At 41.0% G+C, this 25,816-nt stretch overlaps 1 long non-coding RNA gene and 1 pseudogene across 1 annotated transcript; both read left to right on the forward strand.

Moving 5' to 3' along the window:
- Positions 1–1,400: 1,400 nt before the first annotated feature.
- Positions 1,401–24,532, forward strand: LOC143136506 (scavenger receptor cysteine-rich type 1 protein M130-like; annotated as a pseudogene).
- A 249-nt stretch (positions 24,533–24,781) lies between these two features.
- Positions 24,782–25,562, forward strand: LOC143136416 (uncharacterized). The gene is made up of 3 exons (XR_012989310.1): positions 24,782–24,848; positions 25,098–25,196; positions 25,535–25,562. It is a non-coding gene; the product is annotated as an uncharacterized LOC143136416 (long non-coding RNA).
- Positions 25,563–25,816: the final 254 nt, after the last annotated feature.

Below are 25,816 nucleotides of genomic sequence, written 5' to 3' on the forward strand. Positions count from 1 at the left end.
TACAGAGATGTGTGCCTCTCCTACTAATGTCCAGTGAATTCATTTAGGCGCAGGTAGACTCAAATCAAGTTGTAGAAGCATCTCAAGGACCATTGATAGAAGTAGGAGCTCAATTGCAAGCATCATAATTGAATACTTATGTAAATGGAATATTTCAGTCTTTTATTTTTTATACATTTACAAAACACTCCAAACACCTTGTTTTTGTGGAGTGTTGGAGTATTGTGTGTAGATTGATGAGAAAAAAAATGAATTGAATCCATTTTAAGATCAGTCTGAAAAATAACAAAATGTGGAAAACTTGAAAGGGTCTGAAAACTTTCCGGTTGCACTGTACAGTAAGCCTTTTATTGTCAGTATGCATTTTGGGTAACCAAGAGGGCTGAAATGTGTTCAGTTCAGAAATGTTTGTATGTTTTTGAAAGAAAATACAATATTTTAGCCTCTAGTTTCCCAATAAACTACAGTGTCTCAGCGAGGTCAAGCATTTGATTATGGGCCAAGTTAGGTGCAAACAGTGGCCTCTGAAGTAGGCTTTGTGCAAAACAATTAATATTGGCCCTTGAACTAAGCCATGAAGTAGCTTTAATGGGGGATGTAGTTTGGCATAGATAGAGAGATAGAGAGAGAGAGATAAACAGACAACAGACAACAACAGGACAACCACCCAATCACATAACACCCACTCAAAATCAGTACACAACACTAAGCATCTCTACATTATGGAATAGTAAAGTACAGCATTGTCAGTGACATTTTAATATAGTACTAAAGTGCAGTATTTTCTTTCTAGCTTATTCAGCAGTGTAATGCTGGTAGGGATGAATGATCTGTGAGCCTGGTTGGTTTGGAGGGACAGCACCCTATACCTTCTGCCTGATAGCAGCAGCTTGTACACCTGCAATAGGGGATGTAGCGCATCAACACTAATTGCTCATCCATTCCTCACCACTCTGCATTCACAGATCATGGTCGAGGAATTAAACTGTTGTCCCGCAATCTTGCTGGACACATTGACTACCTTGTATAGTCGTTATGTAGTTGTGTAGTTGTCCATCACTAACAGTAGAAAAAAATAGGTAATGGAGCAAAAATTAAAAATACTCTCAACAAAAGAGCGATAGAAAAGAACCATCATCTCTACTCTGAACTGTCTCAGCCTCTGCATAAAGTGTAGTCGCTGCAGACCCTTTTTGTAGATGGCATCAGTATTGGAATTTCATGATAGTTTAGCATCTATTATTGCTCCTAGGTATTTATACTCCCCTACCACTTCAATCCCTTCCCCCTCAATAGTCATCTGCTGGTAGGTCTAGGCAGTGCCTCTTTGTTTCAGCTGTTGACCCTTCGTTGGATTTGACCTCTCCCCGTTTTGGTTTCACTTTGTGTTGAACTGCTGGATGTCGGCGACCCCAGGCGGCTCCCTCCACGGCTGGAGGGCCATGTATGAGGGCAGTCCTCCACATCAACACACTATATGTACTATATGTAGTGTTTCTTGCTCTGAAACACGTCGCCCCCCCGGCTGTTTGGTTGTCATGTCTGAATAAAAGCAGACAACACAGCGACGGTGGCGTTCATCAACCACCAGGGTGTCTTACGCTCACCTCAGCTCTGCCACCTGCTGAGGAGACTGTTGGCATCTGTGGTCACTATCTGCATTTCATTTATCTGATGCACAGAATGTTGGCGTGGTCTTGTAAAATTTAAAAATGTAAATCAGGTTTCTAGGACAAGTATATTTGTTTATACAAGGAATTTGGTCTCTTCATCCGTGAATTAGTGAACACACAGTGAGGTGAAGCACACACTAACCCGGAGCAGTGAGCTGCCTGCTACAGCGGCGCTCGGGGAGCCGTGAGGGGTTAGGTGCCTTGCTCAAGGGCACTTCAGCCATTCCCACTGGTCGGGGATCGAACTGGCAACCCTCTGGTTACAAATCCGAAGCCCTAGTAGGCCACGAAGCTGCCCGCAACTGTCAGAGTGGCGCCTGAACATCGAACACGCTTTGATGCTGGACAGGTCAACCTGTTTACATAGAGAGAGACTGTCTGATACTAGGTGTGGTCCTCGATCATTGACGTCAACTCATGTAGTGGTGTGTAGAGAGCTGGACTGTGGAGAGGCTGTAGAAGCTCTCAAAGGTGCTCAGTTTGGACAGGGCTCAGGAGACATCTGGATGAGTGATGTGGAGTGTGTGGGGTCTGAGTCCACAGTAAAGGACTGCAGGTCACAAAGATGGGGTGCAGACAACTGTACTCATCATCAGGATGCAGGAGTCATCTGCTCAGGTGGGCTAAGTGAGAGCAGTGATAATTTAGTTCATCACAAATGTGGATGTCATACCTCAGGTTGACTCCTAATGGTCAGTCTTGGCAACAGCTGATGTAAAAGGACCCCCAGAGACAGGTGCAGGGCTTGGTATGACATCCAACGCCCAAGAGCTGGCGGCTAAGCGCCTGGTTCCTGGACTGGCGAGATTGCTGAGTACTGGGCTGCTCTCCTCAGTCATTGAAATGACAGTATTCATACACGTCAGCATGCTGCTTACGCTAGACTGCCAGCTTGTGTTCATGACTGCTAACCATGCGTGGGGCACTCTGGTAGTAGTTAGTACATCATATTATCAGGGCTCTACCTATTGTATAGCATCGGCTTGATGAGCACTCTCGCCACAGCCAGACACTAGGGACACGTCAGTATCCAACTTGTGTTGTCGGCTTTTGTTCATGACGCCAACCATGTGTGTGCGATGCCCCCTGGTGGTGAGTCTTATACTGGACGTGTTGTCCATCGTCACCAATGAGGCGCTTATGAACATCACATCAGTTCTCTAAAGGAGAATTAGAGACATTAACCCTTTCCTGCTCCATTGGCATTCTGGAACTGATCTACTGTAGTTTGATCCCTTCAGGATGTAAATGAGGACCAGACCGTTTGCAACGCGGCTATTTATCTAGTAGCCTAGCAGCCAAAAAACTCTGAGGTTTGGTCTGAGCTTTGGTGAGGACACTACCCACTAACCCCCCCCCCCAAAAAAAAGGCACTCAACTCTTTCACCAGCCACAATAGATATATAAAATGATTAAAATTATGTGCTACTGTCCAACTACTATCCATGATTGAAATGTGTTACTGTCCAACTTGATCCAACTATACTGTGTAGCCTACATAATCTGATTTTAATATGTACAGATATGCAGGCTATATTTAACATTTAACATTTATTTTCTATTTGGTCTGTTATGAAATCATGCATTGACCCATTTAAGCACAGCTCAGTTTTAAGAAACTTAAATACATGCATGCTTAGCATTTTGTGAAAAGAAATCATTAAGGCTACATTGACAAACTCTTAACCGTGAGCTGCCTATATATTCTCTGATTCTAATATTTACAGATATCTAGGCGATGTAAGCACAGCTCAGTTTTAAGAAATGCTTAAAGCCGAAAGACAATGTTGAATTTTGCTACAATTTATTTCAAAACCGGATTACTCTGGAACAGCTAAGTATACGGGAATGCATTAGATAGATAGATAGATAGATAGATAGATACGTTATTGATCCCCAAGGGGAAATTCAAGGGTCTCAGTCACACAACATGCACTTACAGCAGAAATGGTAAACATAAGTATAAGTGTAAACATATAACTTAACACCACTGTACAATAAAGACAGTAGAAGATAAGAAAGATAAGACAACTAACAAAACTAAATACTAAATACACTATATAAATTAAATTAAGAAAGTTCAATGTGCTTGAGGGTGATCAAGCATAAGACGCTTGTAGTGACAGGGCCGGGACTGGTAAGGTGCTAAAGGGAGTGAGTGTCATGGTGAAGGTGCAAACAGTAGTCCAACCATACTGTAGTCCTTAGTTATGTGTGCATGGCAAGGTGCTCAAGAGAGTGAGTGTCATGGTGAAGGTGCAAAAAGTAGTCCAACATTAGTGCAACAGTGCAAGAGTAAGGTCTAGAGACCAGCATAAATAATATGGACAAATAGGAGAGTAAAGTATAATGTAGACAAGGTAAAATAAAAAACTATTTCAGTGCAAGAACAGGTTGAGGTAATAGGGTTATAGCCATTCATTCATTCAGTATTGTAGCAGAAGCTTGACCGCAGCCATTGATCATGTGTGCTAATATAGCATGAAAAACAGTGTAGCAGTAAAACAGTAGTGAAAACATTAGGCTGTGTACATTAGTAAAACAGTAGTAAGCAGTAGTGGGCAGTCAGTACTCAAACATGGACATGGAGAGGGTGGAGAGGCAGACAGACTAAGCAGAGAAGTCTATTTCTCCTCTTCCCTTTAGTGAGGCATTGAACAGTTCAATGGCCCTAGGAACAAATGACTTCCTTAGCCTTTCAGTTGTGCATGGCAGTGAGTGAAGTCTCCAGCTGATCAAGCTCTTTTGGTTTTTGATAGTGCTGTAGAGGGGATGACATTCATTGTCCAAGATGTTGATCAGTTTGTTTCGGGTCCTTTTGTCAGATACACCTCTGTGTTCGGTAAAGTCTGCTGTTTATTCTGATATATGGTTTGTCATGTGTTGCGTGAAGAGTGTGTAGGCCTATGATATTCCACCGAGACGAATGGATGTGGAGATGGGCGCAGAGAATAATTATTAAATCTCTTGAAGTTATTTTTCTCGCGAACTGTGTATCACAGCAAATAGTGGCTAGCCAGCACCGTTTAAACGCTGAGAAAAGGCTCTTTCATGTGACATGTGTGATTAGTAACCTACTTCTCGAGGAGTTCAACATAGAAGAATGGGTGAATTTGGACGCACTTCATATGCCTTGTAGTGAAGTGAAGCTGAAGCGATGCGCCATGCTGCGCAAGAGATTGCGGCTCACTGGTAGTTATTATAGGTAACTTCAAATCAGCGCGATTTACCCTTATTGGCTACTGCACATTACAAGATCTGTACGAGATGATCCGCAGCACTGAAGTGAGAAATGATTTAACTCTTTGTGTAGCACATGCGAGCGCTTTTTTCCCCATTTCAACCTGAATATTGACATTTCAGTCGTAATTTGACATTGGTGTGGACACGTCCTTCAGTCCCCAAGCAAATCTACGCCCCTGGGTCAAATCATCTGAGAGCGAGCTCCCATTTTTTAACGTCTTGTGTTCTCCTTCAAAGAACAGAAGACATACTCATAACCTTACAAGCTCAGCCTTCCTGATATGGGAATCATTTAGTTACTGAAGATAAACATGATTAATACTATATATTAAGATAATTTTGTACTTTAGTTCAGACACATATATTGCTAAGCCTGATGGTCTTCTTATTCTGACACTCTCTTTCAGAGACTGTAAGCTAAGAGTTCACCTCCAGTAGTAATTAAAAAAGCAAGCCCTTCAAGTTAACTGAAACTTTGTATTTTGGTTAGGGTCAACATTTTGGCCAAACATCATTCTTCATATTATTTATTTATCCTTCAGAATGTATCCCAGAGTGTTCAACAGTTAAGTGTTTTTTAACAGTTTAGTTTAGTTTTTCCATCTCTTGTTTCGCCTTGTATATTGTTTTGTATGTTTTCTTGTTTGGTGCTACCAGCTCTTGTTAAGCACTTTGTGACCCTTGTCTCAGAAAAGCTTTATAAATGTTACTTACTTGATTACTTCATTAATCATTTGCTACACTATGGAAAGGGAATCTAATGGGCTGGTTATCAACCATGAATAAAAACAATGTCAAAGCCAAGCAACAACCGAAAAGGGTACCAGAGTAACAGAAATTAGATTGATTTCTCACCACCACAACAATTACTTAACTTACATTTAAATTTACTGCAAAAGTGACCTTTGAAACAGAGATAATTGGAGAAGAATGACAAGTGGCTGTGACAGGGTTTTAAAAGTTGAAAATGATTGACAAAGAAACTAAAACATAATGGTATTAAATTCTCAATACTACGTGTCTGTCAGACGTGAACACATGAGCAGCAACAGGCTTGAATGTTGTCAAGCATCCTGTCCTTCTCTGATTTGTAATGGCGTTTACAAACGGAAGTTCGGGAGGAGCGTGACGGAATTTGCCACACCTCCTTCTTCAATCAGTCCGGTTATTTAATCACAGTCTACCTGTCAAAGTTGCAGCATCGGTGTTACTCCGCTCGTAACCCACCACCTCCCCTTACGCCTCCCGTCTTCCATAGTTAAAGAATAAGGGGGTGTATGGCGGAATCCTGCCCGACTCCTGCCTGCGCAGTCGACTCCGGCACGATTCCGCGAAGCCCTTCAGGACCATGGACAGAGACCTCGCCAAACATGCTCTTCTATTATGCTTTTATGTATTATGCTTTTATGTCTTTATGCAAATTCAGGAATGTGAACTAGTGACATACATAAAGATAAATTTAGGTGTATGCAGCATGTAAAAGCTTACAACTTTATAATAATTATGCATTTTTTCTTAACTCACAAAACTCTCTTATCTGTTGAAATTTGAGCCAGATCACAGGAGTAAATGCATGAGATTCTAGTGTGTTGGTGAAAATAACTAGGCAATAGTAAGTACTAGTCTGCTGGTTGCACAGCCTGTGATGTCTAGTGTTCATTGTTGGTGCCTTTTAATCTGTGTAGGTTTGGCTATTGTTGCCTATTTTTCAAATCAATAATAACAATCAATATTATCATCAAAAATCAACAGTTCAAAGTAGTCATATACAGTAGCCTACATAAAAATACGAATTATAGTATTAGACTAAATAATGTTTATTGGGAACGCCACATAAAAATATGCAGTATGCAATTCTAATGTCCATACACTTTTTGTCAAATTCAGTTAACTGGTCCTCATGGTCATCCAACTGTCCGCTCAGTGTTTGTGTTTCACAAAAGTACACTCTGATGTTTGTGCACAATCCTCACTGCTCTGTAAACAAGCAAAGTTGTTTAGAACAAGCCAGAGCCATAGAAAAAGAGAGTTGCGACACTCTTTGAAGTCGCCGCCACGCGGTTCACGTACGCTTCAACAGTTCCAAACAGCTCTTTGCGTGTCGTGTTATTTCAATGGGATAGACAGCAGCGAGTGCGTTATTGAACGTGAAACATTACAACAAACCAAAACGAGTGTTATTACGTGTTAACATGCTTACATTATAGTGTCAATTATATATTGCGAGTATAATTACTTTGCAACATCAATCTAAAATATGTTCTTTGGTAGTTCTAACATTGAACGTTTGTTTCCTTGCTGGACATTAGCTGTTATTGGATTCCTACATTTGCCTGTATCACGCTACATATACTTTACTTACATTGTCAAAACGTAGGCTATGCATTTTGTATCCTTTTTGTGTGTGAACATTAGATCCAGTGTCCTTTTCAGTTCGTTTGGTGAGATGAAGATGAAGACGCGCCCCCCCCCCCCCCCCCCCCCAAATCTGCACAACTTTGATCATTGTAAGACTAGCAATAAACGTCTATCAAATATATAAATGGCATTCAGTAGCCTAACAGCTTAAATTTTAAAAGTTTGATCAATGCATTAAATCTGTTCAGTTCTTTTAGAGAAATAGCATAAAGGTGGGCACCACACAGCCTTAGTAACATTTTAAGAGTAAGCCATAAACATGTCAAAAACACATAGGCTAAATAAGAATCAATAACAACTTAAATGTGAAAAATTTGATTCATACTGCAAGATAAGACACCCACTGTTTCAATAACACACTTGTAACTCAATAAGCAATCAACTATTTCAATAAAATACTTATAACTTATATTTCAGCCGGCTGGTGAGACTACAGCATGAAAAGGATGACTGATGTTAGGTTTTCAATAGAATTTTTATTAAGTTTTCAAGAACAGGAACAAATGCAAAAAAGACTGGGAGGGAGGTATGGTGACACTGCAACATAAAAAGAAGGTCTGACACTCATTTAGGTTTCCAAAAAATAAAAAGATTTCAGTTTCCAAAGTTTGAACAACAATTGTGTGTGAACTACACAAAAGACACAATGTGGAAGGGATGGGTAGCCCTGTACTCTGTACACCTATAAGAGGGACATGGTAAGGAGGATGCAACATTTGGCTGGAGTCGGGAGTGTTATGGGAGGTGTGGAAGATGCTGGATCAACACAACTCCATTTGTGTAAGGGCCCCATCGTGTGGACCTCAAACATAAAAAATGGTCTTTTCTGACCATTCCAGTCATATATCGCACACCCTTCTTGTCCTCTGCATCGTTGGTCCTGGATAAGCAGAACAGGCACAGTGGAGAATGGAGGGAGAGAACAAAGCAGGTAACACTCAGTGTATACTTGGGACAACACATTAAGTAAGTAGCAGAAACCTAAGCAAGAGGCCATCTCCAGCAAGAGGCCAGCAAGAGTTTTACATACCCATACACAGCTAACCATTTGCAAGGCTGGTTGGGGGTGCCACAAGTCCACACAAAAACTATAACAATAACAACATGAAGAATGATTTTGTTGGGGATTACTTTCAGAGTGATCTATACCCTATTAACCTGACTACACTTTTCAGTTATCCAAAAAAAGACATTTGTCCTACTTACAAAGATCACTGACCTAATGAAAGGCAATGCCCTCTTGTCACGTCAGTCTCTTCCATGCAAACTTCGCTATGTATTTGACAAATTACTTGGCAGATAAAGCAATCAAAATTACACCAAGAACACCAACACGAAATGTACAATTACTGAAAACTAAATGAACTGAAACCGATCATCAGTTGGAGCAAAAACTCCTAGGCTACTATACAGACGCTATACCTACTGTCCCACGACCACGCTCGTGCCACACTCGCCTACTGCTTGTGCCACTGTCCCGTTTGGAACTGGACTGGGCTGGCAAGGGACACAAGAGCCACGCACCAGTAACAACAACAATAACTTATAATAGTCTAGGTTTTGCTCCTACTGCTTCCCCTGAAATTCATAATTGAAATCCCCTCGTTCACGAGTCGTGGACACTAGCCTATATCATGTCATGTTCAGCCCACGGTTCAGTTCATAACGCCATACAACTCGCCATCTAGCAAGCTAGTCTATATCAGGTTTAAAGACAATAATCACATTAATTTCCTCCATTTTTCACCTGAAGAGCGTTAATCACAAACCCATTGATAACCAGCACATCTGAATATAGTTACCATGCTGTATGGAAAGTATTTTATCAATGTAGCATTTAATATGAGAACAGCTTTCGTGTTCCCCCTAATAGCATGTCTAACGTTAACACTATGTATGTGAATGAGCTAACCAGCTAATGTAAGCTAGTAAGCTAACGCAATCAGGTTTGAAAAATATAGCATTATAAACATAATAAAAATCTGTTGACAACCAACATATCATCTAAAGTTGCCCTACTACAATAGGCTAACCAAATGTGTTTTGTCTGAAATTCATTATTGACGTAGGAACATTATCTTTAAGCTAGCCTCTCTCCACATCAAGGTTTGCAGGCTAACTTTTGGCTTTAAAATTTCGGTCAACATTTAAGAGTGTGTCCATGAGAGGACCAGGCGGGGGTGACACATGCTACGTCACCGATTTTGATGAAACTTGGACAGTTTGAAGGGTCCACCTAAAAACTCAAAAAGCCAAAATAGTACAAAATTTGAAACATCCCAGGGGGAGTTAGGACCGCCTCCTTGTTTTTGGGCAAAAAATCTCAAAAAAAGGCCCAAAATTGCATAAAATGTTGACATCCCTCCTGCTGTCAGATTTAAACACAGCAAAGTAACAATCTATGCCATCAAAGGTCCATCCAAGGTTAGTTTAAAACTGGAGTTACAAGGCGTAAGGTGTGACGGGTGTCAGTCCAGGACTGCACATGTCCACTATGTCACATGCTTTTTGGCGAATACCCAAAATAGCAATATTCAGACCTGAAAATCTCCAATGAGCAACCTCCTTTTTTCAAAATTCTTTCTGCACATGAAAGGGCCATCTGTGGACTTCATATATCAAAAGAAAAATGCTCGGCCTTTTTATTATTTTTTTCGTGACAACCGCCTAAATAGTGTGATCCAGCCAGTGATTTCAAATACATATCTACTTCAATGATTGGTTGAAAATAATGCTTAGGTCATTTATGGTGGATAAATGGAGATATATTATCATCAATCATATCTGCTGATCAAATCCAAGCTACATTTAATGTCCTGAGTGTAATATATTCCTTAAGGTAGCTCAAAATGACATCATCGGGTGACATACACCAGTATACCCGTAGGTCTAATTTTTGCAAATGTGATATCTCCAACATATCTCAGGGCTAGAAACAGTCACTTGGACTCAAATAATAACTTGTAAGATTTTGATAGTCAAAGGTCAAGGTCACTGTGACCTTATGTACATCCCATTGTGGTGAATAAACCTCTAAAAATCCCTGACATAATTGCAAATGTGATACAAACATTCACACTGGCCCTTTCTGAAACCAATCCCTACCCACTCCCCTAAGTTACGGTGTGCACTCAGGTGGGAATCACCCTTACAGCTAAATCGAGTTCTCCATGTAAATGGGAAAATGTTGGAGTTCTTTTATCACTTTTGGGTGCTATAGGCTAGTTGGAACTGCTCACCTCAATGAACTATGATAAGCTATGCTAACAGTGGGTGCTTCAGACTGAGGTACTGCACACACACAGATGAGAAGGGTATGTATCATCTTGTCTAACTCTGGCAGAGACAATAAGATAATTTCCCAAAATGTTGGCGTGTTCCTTTAACACTTGGTTAGGAGTGCAAGTGGCTAGGGAGAGAGTGTAGCTAGTTTCGGAAAGGGCCTTTCACTCAAAGATAACAAATTAATTTGAATTTGATGGTCAAAGGTCATAGGTCAGCGTCATTGTGACCTCACATTCTTGTGAGGAATGCCTATAGGAAGTTTTTTTTTTCAAATTCGGCACACACAGTCACTTACACTCAAAGATGAACTGATTAGATGTGAGTGGTCAATGTTACTGAGACCTCTCAAAAAAAACAACATGGGCCTACTGTATTTTTACACCTTGAACACAATATCCTGGAAACACCTTGAGGGAGTTATTTCAAATTTAGCACAACTTAGGCCCTGTACACACATAACCAGATATTTTATGTTTGGGTCTTTCGTCCACACATAAACAGTGTTTTAGCCCACACAGATCTTTTTTAAAACCTTCTAAAGAGAATGCTGGTTTACTTGGATCTGTGGACATCCAAAATGGAGATTTTTACGAACAAGTATATACTCTTTTGATCCCGTGAGGGAAATTTGGTCTCTGCATTTATCCCAATCCGTGAATTAGTGAAACACACACACAGCACACAATGAACACACATAACAGTGAGGTGAAGCACACACTAATCCCGACGCAGTGAGCTGCCTGCTACAGCGGCGCTCGGGGGGCAGTGAGGGGTTAGGTGTCTTGCTCAAGTGCACTTCGGCCATTCCTAATGGTCGGGGTTCGAACCGGCAACCCTTCGGTTACAAGGCCGAAGCCCTAACCAGTAGGCAACAGCTGCCCCCGTGTACAAGGACGTGATGGTTACTTTGGGTATAGGTTGGGCTTTACTTGTTTCGTAGCCTACTGTACCTCAATGTCCATCCATCGTAAAAACATGTCTGTAGACCCTGCTTATTAGCGCAAGTTGTTTTAAAGCAGATACTCTGATATGGTATAACCACCTAGCTTCATGTTAGGGTCCCACAAGGAAATCTGTCTGAAACATTGAAAACATGATAATGTACATTACTTGTAAATCTGTTTCCATTGCATGTCACATGACCAGTGGATAAAGTGGGATTTGGCAGGTGGGGGAACCCTAAAATCCAGTGTCGGTGCAACGGGGAAGAATGACTCACTGTTGGACAACATATTGAGTGTTGTGGTGTAGCAATACTTTTTGGACAAGAATTGATAGCTTCTTGGTCACCTCTGTACACACGAAAATTAACTCCCCAATTATTTTAACAATATAATCGTGCTGTATCGTTGGTATGAAAGAATATATTTATTATTAAATTATCCGAGGTGGCGGAACTGCGTTCCTCCCACTTTAATTCCTGCATATGATCGCTGTCTGCTGTGTTGGGCTAATGGGACAGTGCTAATTGAGTAATGCCAAGCTAGATTAACATTTTCCAATGTTAAAACCATTTATCACATGAAAAATAACAATGTTATTATCATGTGATAATAACAATAATAACAATACTCTGTGTTTCCAGGATATCATGTGAATAGTGAATAGTGAAATCGTTTTTTTTGTGAGGTCAGAGTAATATTGACCTTTCACCACCCAAATATAATCAGCCAAACTTCTGTTAGACTTTTTTTGAGGACGGTCACTGAAAGGAGCTGTAACAAATATCGGAGGCTGCTGAAAAGGCAAGCCAATGGCTATGGCACTCACATGCTATTTGGGGTCATGTTGTAACCTGAATTGACTCTGAGACGCTGCTGCTGTGTTTCTGGAGTGGTAGTTGTTGGTGCCTACATCAAGGGCTTGCATGTCGGCTGTGTATGTTGTTGATCAGATCATAAGTGTCCACAGTAATGAAGAGGAATGACTGGAGAATTTATGATATTGCTTGGTATGTTGGTATGTTGCTGATCGGATCATAAATGGCCATAGCAACAAACAGGAATGACTGAAGAATTTGTGACAATGGTTGGTAGTTGGTATCTAAATATTTGTTGGTATTTGTTGGTGTCTGCATCAAAGGCTTGCGGTTTGACTGGGTATGTTAATGATCAGATTTGATCAGATCTGATTGGATCAGAAACTGTGGGAGCAAAGAAGAGGAATGACCAAAGACTTTGGTGATACTTCTTGGTGCCCTCATTAAGGGTTGGTGTTTTGTTTGCTGTATAGTTGCTGATGGGATCATAAATGGCCACAGCAAAAAAGATGATTAACTGAAGAATTTGTTGGTATTTGTGGGGGCCCACATCAAGGGACTGCAGTTTGCTTGGCTGTGTTGCTGATCGGATCATAAACGGCCACAGCAAAGAAGACAAATTACCAAAAAATGTGTTGGTATTGGTTGGTAGACAACCTATCATGAGTGTGGAGGGAGCTGGGTCTGAGATGCCAGATACCACGATGAATGACGAAGACAAAAGTGCAAGTGAATATTTGTACCAAATTTGAAAAAACATCCCTACAGGCATTTATGATATATAATTTCCTCAAGAATGCAAGGTCCTTGACCTCGACCTTTGACCACCAGATTCAAATATTTGTTATCTGTGAGTCAAAGTGAATATTTGTATCACATATGAAATTATGTCAGGGATTTTTTGAGATGTATCCACCACAAAGGGATATACAGTGACCTTGACCTTTGACCTTTGGCTACCAAAATGTTACAAGTTATTATTTGAATCCAAGTGACTGTTTCTAGCCCTGAGATATGTTGCAGATATCACATTTGCAAATATTGGACCTACGGGTATACTGCTGTATGTCACCCAATGATGTCATTTTGAGCTACCTTAAAGAATATATTGCACTTAGGACATTAAATCTAGCTTGGATTTGATCAGTAGACATGATTGATGATAATATATCTCCATTTGTCCACCATAAATGACCTAAACATTATGTTTCAACCAATCATTGAAATAGATATGTATTTGAAATCACTGGCTGGATCACACTATTTAGGCAGTTACAGCGACAAAAATAATAAAAAGGCCGAGCATTTTTCTTTTGATTTATGAAGTCCACAGGTGGCCCTTCCATGTGCAGAAAGAATTTTGAAAAAAGGAGGTTGTTCATCGGAGATATTCAGGTCTGAATATTGCTATTTTTGGGGTATTCGCCAAAATGCATGTGACATAGTGGATATGTGCAGTCCTGGACTGACACCAGTCACACCTTACGCCTTGTAACTCCAGTTTTAAACTAACCTTGGATGGACCTTTGATGGCATGGATTGTTACTTTGCTGTATTTAAATCTGACAGCAGGAGGGATGTCAACATTTTATGCAATTTTGGGCCTTTTTTTGAAGTTTTTTGGCCTAAAACAAGGACGGGGGCCTAACTCCCCCTGGGTTGTTTCAAATTTTGTACTATTTTGGCTTTTTGAGTTTTTAGGTGGACCCTTCAAACTGTCCAAGTTTCATCAAAATCGGTGACGTAGCATGTGTCACCCCCGCCTGGTCCTCTCATGGACACACTCTTAAGCTATAAATATCAGTTAAACAAGCAGCACAAAATCCTCAAAGAACAATACCAGTATCTACTAGTGCAGTTGGTATAGGAAATGCATATGACAATTAAAAAAACGTCGTACATTCGTCTACTTACCACTGACAATATCAGGCAGAAAGCAATGGAAGTCAATGGGGCTACAGCCGTGAATGTCAAAGTTTGGAACTGTTGAGCTCAGCATAAAGCGGAAGTAGCGTGGAAAAAGTGCCGCCGTTGTTTCCTATGGAAGTCTATGGGAGTGTCGCAACTCTCTTTTTATATGGCTTTGGAACAAGCCATAAACAATTCCAACAGCTGTTCAGTACAAATATCAACAACCTATTGCAAAACTGAAACTGAATGGTGGATCCTTAAATATGAATTATGTCTCTTATGAACAACACATTTCAAGTCGGTCACATCTGAAGCACTTTGTAAAAGTCCAAACCAGGAGTTAGTAAGCGCAACTCTGAACACTTGTGCCCAGCTCACCTGTAGGATACAAAAGCAACATAGAGACAGGAGGAGGAGCCAGGCAGGGCCGTGACAAATCATTTGAAGCCAGACTTTTCTGTAAAAAAAACAAATTCTTATGCCGTATTGCAGAAGTCCAACTGGTGGGCGGTTCTCACTGCTCTGGGAGAGTGGAGCTGCTTCATAAGGATACCAGACACACTGTATGCAACACCACATTTGACCAGCAGGATGCTGAGGTTGTGTGTCGACAGCTGGGCTGTGGGGCTCCTGTAGAGGTGCTGGGAGCAGCTGCATTTGGAGAGGGAGAGGGCCAGGTGTGGTCAGAGGAGATCCAGTGTGGAGGCACCGAGACTCAGATTCATCTCTGCCCAACATCTCCTACACCCTCACACAACTGCTCTCACAAGCACGATGTTGGATTAGTTTGTAATGGTAATTTAAAAGAAAAAAATAAACAATTATTGTTCAATATTCCCTTTTTTGACATTTTAATGTAAAAGTTGAGCTGTATCTCTATTTTCTCAATCCCACAGATATAGTGAGGTTGGTAGATGGGCCCAGTCGCTGCTCTGGGAGAGTGGAGGTTTATCATGAGGGAGAGTGGGGCACAGTGTGTGATGCTTATTGGGACCACTTTGATGCAGCAGTTGTGTGTAAAGAGTTGGGCTGTGGTGATGCTGTAGATTCCTTCTCAGATGCCCACTTTGGAGAGGGAGCAGGGAGAGTCTTGATGGCTGAGGTTGGCTGTGTGGGATGGGAGACCAGACTGAAGTCCTGCCCTCATAAGAGATTGGGAGAGCATACATGCCAGCCTAAAAACAATGTTGGAGTCACCTGTACAGGTAAGCTGAACACATGGCTGCAGTATAAATACCCGTTTGTGACTGGCAGGATGCACAGGATGTGTGTCGAGAACTGGACTGTGGGGCTCCTGTAGAGGTGCTGGGAGCAGCTGCATTTGGAGAGGGAGAGGGCCAGGTGTGGTCAGAGGAGATCCAGTGTGGAGGCAACGAGACTCAGATTCTACATCTCCTATGAACCACAACTGCTCACATGATAGGGATGTAGGGTTAGTTTGTTCTGGTAAGAGCTGATGTCCTTTAGCCTGACGAGCCAGACCCACATTAAAATATAGGGTCTGGGCACTCACCGTTCGCAGTGCTCAGTCCGAGGGGCGGGATAATCAGTTGTCTTTCAAATTCCCTCTGCACGCAATAGGACAGCGGCAGCGCTATGAGTCCCATGCGTTAACCACCAGCGGAGCTAGTTGGCTAGTTCAAACGTTTGCCAACTTAATAAAAGCTTAACTCGTGTCACACTGTTCGCCAACAGCAACATCCATCTTATTTGTTTTCAAGTAGCAAGGAATTCAAGCCAAACCGTTGCAACTCTGCCATCAATCATTATGTTAAGCCCACCTAACGACTCTATACACGATTTCATTGGCCTGATTAAGTTTCGATTTCTGGAGCTCACAAGCCAACGGAGAGTTGCTAGACTAGCCCTGGCAGCAAATGTAATTTGCTGCCGCTAGGGGCGCGTCTAGATTTCTAGGCTAGATGTCCTTGGAAATTATTTTAATTCTAATTTCCCATTTTTAGAATTATGTATTTGCCTACAACTCTTTGAAAGGAACCATATGTAAGAAATGTATTTCAATTATTCATAAAATGGCCCTGATATGTCACTAGACGTTAAGAAATCATTTTCATTTCAAATACTTATATAACAGTAGTCCGGCCAGGATATTGCCATTTAAAAAGTGAAGTTGCAGCCCTCAACTGATGTTGATGTTGTGTTTTGTCATGTCATTGTTGTGTTTTGGCCTGATGCGCCACCCTCCACCTATCTACTAATTACAAAGTCAGTAGTGTTTCGGCATCCGGGTTGGCAACCTCGAGTCAGGGGGCAGGGGGAGGGGGATACACCGCTCTACAGTCATTTGAAAGTGATTGCAGTACCAGTTTTGGCCACAATCTTACATATGGTTCCTTTACAAGCCCGACCGTTCTAATTTCGTTACAAAAGTAACGTTGGCCAATCGTCTAATCGTAGTGGTCCCCAAACTACGGCCCGCGGGCCGGATACGGCCCGCCAACTCATTTTAGGTGGCCCCCAAAACATGCCCGTGGTATATAGCATCTGGCCCGCATGGGAGTACGACATCGTGAAACTATAACCTCCGTAATTTCCCCCATTCATATCTCTATGGCGAGTCTTAACAGTACACATGTAATTCTCTTTTTGTCCACTGGTGGTTGTTTTGGCGCTGTTTCGCGTTTTGCCATCGAAAACGGAATGAAATGTAGGCCTACCTGCAAACAATGTTAAGAGGCCTATGCTGACTGCATCAGTGCTCAAAGTATTCTAAAAGTTTATCAATTAATTGTTAATAGCTAACTAACTTCTATTCAAGTCATATTTCTGGGTCTTTCTGGGATAATGATTTCTATTTTTTATTCACTCGTTCAAATGTTCATACAAATTCACAAAGTTCTCATCAGGTGAGTGAAAGTGGTCTTTTCAGATGTTTTTGTCAGCACTTCATAAAACTCATAGTTTGAGAACTTCAAAATATTTGTAGGATATTGCTTGTTCACAACTTGAGCTGTGTATGCAAAGACACAGAGTTCAGAGTTCACACATTTTGAATAAAATACACTTTTGCGACTCCCTGCTAATACTTTTGGGAATTCTATTTTTTTATTAGTATTATTTCATTTGAGATACATTTTGCACTGATATGGCATGATTGCAATATAAACACAGCTAACAATGGTATTAAATTGCAGTATCCTATGATTAAATGTAATGGAATATTCAACTAAGGTAGACTGCTGTTGTTCACAGCACTAAGCTATTTATGGTTACTAATATCAGAGAATGTCTAATAAGGGGAGAACCGCCACTCTCGGGAAACTTCCGGTTTCTGAACTGGTTGCAGTTCCTTTTCTGGTTCCACATGAGGGCGCTCACGAATAAGTGCAGAATGAATAGAGGCCTATGGAGCTGCACCCCTCAAATCCACTTTTCTCGGGATATAATTTTGTGCCCAGAAATTCGAATGTTGCAGTCAAAAGAGGGGGCAGAGAAAATACAAACCGCTGAGTATTATATTTTTTGAGTCACTTATTTGTTCTAAAAAGCCTTTCAAATGTGTCAATGATGTCATTCATTAGCAGAAAGCTAGTGTGTTGTGGGCAATAACGACCCAACCTGTAAGAAATCGAAAGGACGTGACTACTCGTTCATTCAACTTTTGACCTATAATCCATATTGAGCTTGCAGAAACCACAATCAAATCTTCAATTTCTCAACGACAACCAGGTGAAAGAGACAAACTTAGCCGTCTAGCTCCATAGACCCCCATTGTTTTTGCACTTAAGTTGGAGTTTACCTCGACTGGAAACCACACAGCTGGATAAACTGAGGTAATATTGTTTTTACATCGGTTCTAGTTATGGTTAATCTTAATTTGAAGTCCTTAAATCATATTATTTGACAGTAATATGCTTTCTCATCAGCGTCAACATTATGGCTTAGCGGTAGCGGGGGGCTAGTGCATCGTCACATAACTTTAGCTAACTGTATAATTCTGAACTGCTTGCAATATTATCGTTTGCTTCTGATGTCAGTTATTTTCATTTGACAGTTTCATTTAAAAAACCTGTTAGTATATAACCTGTAGGTAAGTTTGTTTTCTAGTACCAATTTGCTTGTTAGGTAAGCATTATATTGGCAAGACAGTAGCCAACGGTATAGTGCTATAGCAAACCAAAGCTGAATAAATCAATGGGCGCCGCGTTTCTAAGTTGCGTTCTCTTGAGCGATATTTTTACTCCTCTCAATATGTAACGTTAGTTGTAGAAAATAAGATGTGAAATCACATATTCTGTCAGAAATGTAATTAACTTATTGCCCCTCCAGTTGTTATCTGTAGTGCAGTCTGTAGTGAACTATTTTAGCTTGCTAACTTCTAAATGACAAACATCAGACGTGCTTGTCTCAACATTTTCTAAGATGGCATGACTTGAAATAGATGAAGCACAACTCCTCTCAATATTTAGTTATAAAAAACATGATGTGAAATCACATATTCTGTCAGAAATGTCATTATTGCATTTCAGCAGTTTGTTACTAGGTGAAATGTAATCTGTCTTTATCTTGATGCCAGCCAGGCAATCAGATTTAGGGTAGCTAAACCCATGTGTAATACAATGACTTTTCATAGGCCTACTTAGAAATATTTCGTGTATATTCTAAGGATGCTTCAATAGTTTAGGCTACATCTTCTTTTGTGTGCATACATGCACAAATCTGTAGTTTTGTGATTTTATTTTTTACATTAATAAAGGTATTTGTATGATTTCGCTCTTGTTTCAGATGGAGGATGACAAGACCTACACAGACCTTCTCGCATGCCTGAAGAGGTTGCTGACTGCTCATGAGCTTGAGCTCACAATGCTGAAGACCATGAGGGGATGGAGGAAGAAGGTATAGATTTATGTGCTGTGCGTAGGATGGTGCAGACTAAAAAACTGTGTGAAATAGACTTGTTATGTTCTTTTTTACTCACATTGTTGTCCCAGGCATGTGGTTTTACCAACCGGAAGGAATGGGAGCTTGTGCTTAGTAGGCCATCGTATGCAAACAGTGCATGGGCATGGGACAAAGACCCCAGAAGAGTTTCACAGGTTTCTGGGATTGATAATTTACATGGGGTTCACTTCCCTCCCTAATATCCATTGCTACTGGGGAACCAAGTCTTGGCAGGGATCAGGGGACATTGACCAAATTATGAATACATATTGTGTACTCCAAAAAACGCAGAATACCAGAAAGCACTTTTTCTCCATTGACATTGTCGTTGTCAGTAGCCTCTTGTTATTTCAAGTTTGACAATGCAATGCAGAATCTGGTGTTGAACCTAGGTTTGGTAGCTACAACCAGAAAGAATTTGGAGGAAATCTATCACAACAGCTGGTAGGCATTTCCATTGAAATTTCAGCCTCACCTTCAGCTGCTCCAACTACTACTCTGTCGTCTTTCCATCAAGTACATATTCCTGTACAGCAGGAGCTTGTTATAAAAAACGTACATAATAAAACTAAAGTAGCTTGTATGGCCCTGGAGTGTAACAGTAAGCGAATTTGTTTTATTGATAAACAAATTGCTGTCAGATTTGGCATTCTGCAAAAGGGGATGCATTTAGTAATGAGTCATAGCTCTTCTGTGTTCAACCTTCAGGTTCCCCACCCCACCTTTCCCTATCCTCCTCTGTAAGTGTGTGTGTGTGTGGGTATGAGTTTGTGTGTATATGTGTGTATATGTTTATTCTCCACAGGCTTGTTCTAAGTATGTAATCCACTTTCAAATGTTTAGAACACATTGAGTTTTGAGTGATGTTGATTGTATTCCTAGCTTTTCATGAATAATAATACATTTTATATATGTATATAATTTTCATATTATACTGATTTATATAAGGAAGTTGTATTTGTTGAATCAAATGTATTTTATGTCTCTTTTCCGAAATGGTCTTCAATGAATACAGTATACTTACTTCCTGTATTACTGGTAAGGTACAGTATGTTTTTTTTTATGTCATTCTTATTGACTGTAGCATTTGCTTATATACAAATAAATGGTTTATTCTTATAGACCAAATACATCTAAACAATTGTTTCTGAATTGATTATTAGTTTTTATGCATACTTTTATGTTGTTGGTGAGAAAGTGAATGTGAATTCTGTCAACATTCTAAATCCCGTTTCCTGCATTTTTTTACACTGATCACTAAAATTATCATAACGTTTGAAAGGTTAATGATATTCCAATACAGTCTTTTTTGTTAAATAGCCCACAACTTGCTGAACATTTCATACACTCTATATGTTTCTCTATCTTGTAGAGAAATATGATGAAAATTATAAAAATTTTGACAAATTCCGGATATACATTTGGAGAGGATTTTCAAATACTGTTCATTACTATATCAACATTACCATATGTATTTTACATCATTTCATAGAACTGATCCTTCTGATTACAATGGTATGTATATCCCATTGATGGTATGTATTATACTCAAGAAATAAGGTTTTTTGCGTGAGGAGGTCATCCAGCACCAAAAATGGAATGTTCGGCACGGGCACGAAAGGGTTAAGTCTTGCAACAGTGTCGTACATAGTGTGAGAACAACATGGCGTGTCATCATTGTGCTTCAACATAATATTCTGTTCACAAAAATAAAATGAAAGGGTTTTTCTCTTAGATCGATAGATACAGTAGATAGATAGATAGATACTTTATTGATCCCCAAGGGGAAATTCAAGAATTCTTGTGCCCTTTCCAGGATACACTGATGCCAGACTGGCCAATGGCAATGAGTCCTGCTCAGGCCGAGTGGAGCTCAAGTACCTCAGAGAGTGGGGCACAGTGTGTGATGCATCCTGGGATATGAAGGCCTCCAGCGTGCTCTGCCACCAGTTGAAGTGTGGTAGTGCTGTGGCTGTTGTAGGGGCAGAGTGGTTTGGTGAGGGGAGTGGAAGCATCTGGCCTGATGTGTTTGTGTGTCAGGGGAATGAAACTGGCCTCTCAAGATGTGGAATCTCCTCGTGGCGTCGAGCTGCATGCTTCCATAGACGGGATGCTGGAGTGATCTGCTCAGGTGAGCTCATGACAAGACCATCTCTGGAGAGTAAATGGTAGTTCATTTATGGACAGTGTTGGGCAAGTTACTTCAAAAGCGTAATGCATTATTTATTATTTGTTACTGTCATATCAAATTAATTTGTTACATTACAATATTACTGTCTTTGAATTGTAAGGCATTACACTATGTTTACATTACTTCCACCAAAATAACAGGAAATATGGATTTGGTGTTCTCAATAGATCTTTATGTGTTCAATGCAGCTCATTACACGGCTGGAGGTGATGTGGTATGACATAATGACTGAGCTAGGCTTAAGGCTAACAAAAGAACAATATAATGGTTGCAGTTATGGCTCATAGGACAATGTAGGCCCCAAAGGCCAAAGGTCACTCACAACTTAATATAGTAAAATATAGCCATAGTGAAATTGTATGTTGACTTTAAATGGTTCTCATCATTGCTGGTTGCCTATCATTACACTTACAGTGGTGTAAACTTGATGCAAATAGTTTGAGAATAATGGCTACGATCTTTGTCTGTAAAAGCAACATTTTAGTTATTCTCACTGCTTGAAATGAGAAGTATAGCCTAACCATGTTAGATCTGTTGCATGAATTGCAGAGATAACTCAAATTCCCTTTCTACAGTCATCTAAACAAGTCAATCAAATTCCAGGACCAGCATAGATGACTTTTTTTAATTCTTGGATAATCTTCTCTGTTACCAATTGAGCATTTCTCAATTTTGGATTAAAAAGCAAAGTAACTTCAGTTACTGAGAATTGTACCGAGTAAAATATTACTGAAATTGTATTGGTAATGCCTTACATTACTGCATTACAGCAAAAAGCAATGCATTACTGTAATTACATTACTTTTTACTCCCAACACTGTTTATGAATGTATCAAGCTAAATGTGAACTTCAGGACAGAAAGGCAGTATGATGTTTTAGTTATGAGTGAATTAGAAATATAATGTTAGCTTTACATCAGAGTAAGCACTATGTATGATTAATAGATTATTGGCTGACAAAAAAGTTTGGACACACATAGAATGCTGAAGTTATCTGCTCAGATGAGCACATGATGAAGACCAGCTCTAGGAGAAAACATCAGGAACGGGAAATGTTTAGGCTGCTCAGCATGAATGCTTTTTTTGATAACTGATTTTTGCTTTTAACTATTTTCATGTATTATGTAGGTCATGTATTATGATCATTTATAGGGGATGGAAATTATATAAGCATGTAAACTGTTTATTAAACTGAAGATGTTGCAGGTTCCTCCCTCTCCCAGTACAATGGGACGGTGCGCTTGTCTGAAGGGAGGCGGTGTGAGGGAGTGGTGGAGGTTTACGTCAGTCAGAGGTGGAGGAGAGTTCTGCTGGACTCCTGGAATCAGTCTGTAGCCTCCGTGGTGTGCAGACAGCTGGCCTGCGGTTCTGCTGTTACGTTCCTTGGTTCTACTGACACAGAGGGTGATGGGTGTGTCTCAGGGATCTATTGTTCTGGACATGAGGATCATCTGGGAAACTGCAGCACTGCACAGATACTGAACTGTACTTCTAGCCAGCAGGTGACCATCGTCTGTTCAGGTGTGTATATCGCAAAGTCTACCAGTGATCCTACCGCACAACTATAGATAAACATCTTTTTCTAATGTTTTCATACATCTCTTTCCCCCATATCAGGCCCTCAGCCAGTCAGGTTGACAGGATCTGGAGGAGACTGTGCTGGCAGGCTGGAGGTTCTCCACAACGGCTCGTGGGGGACTGTGTGTGATGACTCCTGGGACATGCAGGATGCCCTGGTAGTGTGCAGACAGCTGCAGTGTGGCACAGCCCTCAGTGCTGAGGTCCCTGCATCCGTTCCCCCAAGAGATCTGCCCATCTGGCTGAGCGAGGTGAACTGCACAGGAGACGAGACGAGTCTGTGGGAGTGTCCCCCAGCAGAGTGGGGGCGGCACGACTGCTCACACAAAGAGGATGTGCGGGTCATGTGCTCAGGTACAAACATCATTAGGCTGCTCACTGCGCTATACATGTTCACCTTTAAATGTACACTTAGAATGTACACTATCCTTCATGCTCATGCGCTTCAGACACTAGCACTTCTCCCCCACATCCCAGGATGCCCCACACACTAGCACTTCTCCCATCCCAGGATGCCCCACACACTAGCACTTCTCCCATCCCAGGATGCCCCACACAGTAGTGCTTCACCCATCCCAGGATGCCCCACACAGTAGTGCTTCACCAATACCAGGATGCCCCACACAGTAATGCTTCACCAATCCCAGGATGCCCCACACACTAGTGCTTCTCTAGGATCCCTCACACAGCTCACACATTTGGCCTCCGATGGCCTCCCAGCAAGCCGTCCCACTGACCTGTACTGGGTCTCCAAACTGGGTCTCCGGGGTGCTAAACCTGCAGGTGACCACAACCCCTAAGAGCCAGGCTTATTGGAATGGCAGTCAGAGTGCATACTCAACCGCACCGTCACATACTGTACACATTGTCTTCATATGTATGACAGTGCTTTGACACTCCAGTTATTCACCAGTGTGTATTTGAAGACCAACATGGTCTCTGTTTAGATGGGTAGAGCTGTTACAATTTGAGACAGGTTTCCCATGGAACTCTTTCTGTGTGGTTAATTGTGGTCCTGTCATAGACAGAATTACTTTCGTGTGAAATACAGTATCTATTGTCCACAGGGTTCATTCAGCTGAAACAAACCACAGACAGTCGTAGGCCATGCAAAGGTGTAATAGATGTCTATTACAATGGCACCTGGGGAAACATCTGTTTCAATGGCATGGACACAAACACAGGCTCTGTGATTTGCCGTCAGTTAGGCTGTGGAAGACTTACAATGACCATTGATGCCACGCCAACTGAAGCCAAGCAACTGAGCCCTCCACAGTGTAGGAAGCACGATACACACCTTGAGCAGTGCCAACCATTTCAATGGAGAACAGACTGCAGGAGGGTTGCTGATCTAGAGTGTAAATATCAATATTGGTACCGCCTAAAATTATGCTGTAATGATATTATTATTACTATTATTCAAGTGGTAATCAATGTGGGCAACATTTTTATTTAATTTTTTTACTTTTCCCTCCTGACACAGGTACTGAACCAAATCCCATCATCAACGAAGACTCAGTTAGGGAATGTTCAGGTGAGTTCAATGCTGTTGGTTTTCTATCGACACTTTAAAACTGTAAAATGTTTTTAAAAAAATGTATATGCTATGCTATGTGTTTGTTGGTTTGTGTGTGTTTGAGTATGTGCATGTGTGTGCATGCATAAATGTGTGTGTGTGTGTGTGTGTGTGTGTATGTGTGTGTATGTGTGTGAGTGTACTTGCATGCATGTGTGAGCGAGTGTGTGTGTGTGTGTGAGAATGTGCATGCATCTGTGTTAGTCTTACTTGTCCACATTTGCATTGCAGCCACTCTGGGGTTCGTGCTCCTGCTGCTGCTGCTGGGCCCACTGGCGGTGCTGGTGGGGGAGAACAGGACACTCATGAGAGGTGCTGCAACCTCTTCTTTATTTCATCAATACCTGCTTTTAAGTGTTACTTTATTGTGCTGTATATGTTCTGTACCGGTTTGATAATGCATGCATTTGTTATACATGTGTAAATTAAGCCATCAAATGTACAACAAATGTACATTTGCCATCAAATGTACAACATTAATTTTACTCAATGCTTTAATTCATGACTGTATGTATTAAATATTATCATGGGGGTCGGTACTTTACTCTTCCTATCCTGCAGCTCTCTCCAAAAGGAGACACGTGGAACTGAGTGAAGCTGTCGATGAGGAGCTGGACCACAGACTGACCACAGCCTGCTCCTCCAGAGGTCGTCATAGAGGTGAGAGGTCCTGCAAGGAGAGGTGCTGCGACTTGTTTTCCGAGATGGAGACGGAGATAAATTGACTTGCGTGATTTATTTTTGTGTAGAGAATGTGCGGGACTGAACGGCGGTCATATTTTGTACTGCTATGCGGTATATCTAGTTGAAAAAGAAATAGCAGTGATTTCATAACGTTACATTTGACAGTTATTGAGTGAGAAAATGGGGTTAATAGAGTAGGGTGACTGTTGAATGTGTTATTCTTTTATGCCATGTATAACATGCAGCTCAAATGAGAGATGATATAGAGTGGCTGGTGGAGTTGGATGATTTAGTGAGAGGATTTCTGTCAACAGAGTCTTTGAGAGAGGAGGTGCTGGAGGATTATGATGATGTCACCACTGATGAGAATGCCCCTAAAATGACCAAGGGTGAGAGTATGTATCAATCAGCATTTTATCAGTTATCATGCCATACCATATTGAACGTTGTGAAGGCCCATTCAAATGAAGCATTATGCAGCATTATGAAGAGCCGTGTAATAATCACAGATTAAATACACACATGAAACATTTGTCCCAGTCTTTCTTAATGAGCATGACTGTTGGATGTTTATCTAATACTATAAATAAATAAGC

The sequence above is a fragment of the Alosa pseudoharengus genome, unplaced genomic scaffold (assembly GCF_046254945.1).
Source record: "Alosa pseudoharengus isolate Yale_2024_CS ecotype anadromous, Long Island Sound unplaced genomic scaffold, YU_APseudo_1.1 YU_APseudo_1.1_scf_20, whole genome shotgun sequence".
Lineage (NCBI taxonomy): Eukaryota > Metazoa > Chordata > Actinopteri > Clupeiformes > Clupeidae > Alosa > Alosa pseudoharengus.